Here is a 1,166-nt window from a genome sequence, read left to right on the forward strand (position 1 = left end):
GCCTCTATGGTTCGCACGCCATATTCGGCGTGCATTAGGCCACTCGCCCAGAGCTCCACGGTCGTCCTCCTCCTCGCCTCCCGGGCACGGGAGAGCTCCTCCGGGGCCGGTACTTCGCCCCGGGCTCTTTGTTCCGCCCGCGCCCAGTAGGCTTCAACCAGCACTCCCGCCTCTATTTCCCAAGGCGGGGTGCCGGCCAAAACGCAGGACGCCGCGTGGCCTACCGTACGGTAGGCCCGGCAAGCACGCGCCGCAACAATGCTTTGCGGCGTCCTTACCGTGCTTATCCTGCTGATCAATTATTTACCGTAGCTTGAATGCGTTGCTTCGAATTACGTCTAATTTGAAATACTTGCTAAAAAAAAGAAAACATGCCTAATAAGAGGCGGCAGAATAGAAGTCGGTCGCGAAATCGCAGATCGCATTCTAGCCAACATGATTCGCGCTACTAACGGCGTAGCCCTTCTAGCAATATTTTAACCGAAACAATGCAACAAATTTTGAATAGATTGGTGTCATTACAGGAACAACAGGTAGTGTCTTCATCTCATCGGAAGGAGTCAAGTGGCCGCGCCGCAGTGGAAGTGGCCAGGTCCGCGGTGCCTGTGACAACCATCAGCACCGAGCCCGTTCCTGCCGTTGAGCCTGCCGTGTCGATGCCGCCGCCGTCGCAGTTGGGCGAAGCTGTGACTGCGAGCTCGCTTCAGGCTTCAACGACTCTGTCCTCACTGGAGCGTCCCGCAAGCGCTGCGTCAGTCCAGGCCAGCGCCGCCGATCGCATCATCGATGCGATACGATCCATAAATATACCGGTGAGATCTAACCAGTCTTATTATATTTCTGATTTTGATCCGAGTGTTAATGAGATAGACATGGTGTGAAGAAGTAGACCGTGCTAGGTCTTCTAGTAATTGGAGTGATCACGAATGTCTTTCTGGCATTGGCAATTGTTTACAAGGAGATGCTAAAACGTGGCTCAGTGAATGGGTAACGAATGACCGCAGTTGGAGTAATTTTAAAAACGAATTTAAGCCTTTATGTCTTTATAAGAATTTTTTTATATTATTATATTTTAAATCTAACCTTATTTGATAAGAATATTGTAGTTTCAGTGTGAATTGTGGGATGAAGTGTATTATAATTTTGAGAGTTAGAAAGCTGATGTT

This window comes from Papilio xuthus, unplaced genomic scaffold (assembly GCF_000836235.2).
Source record: "Papilio xuthus unplaced genomic scaffold, Pxut_1.1 DF826949.1, whole genome shotgun sequence".
Lineage (NCBI taxonomy): Eukaryota > Metazoa > Arthropoda > Insecta > Lepidoptera > Papilionidae > Papilio > Papilio xuthus.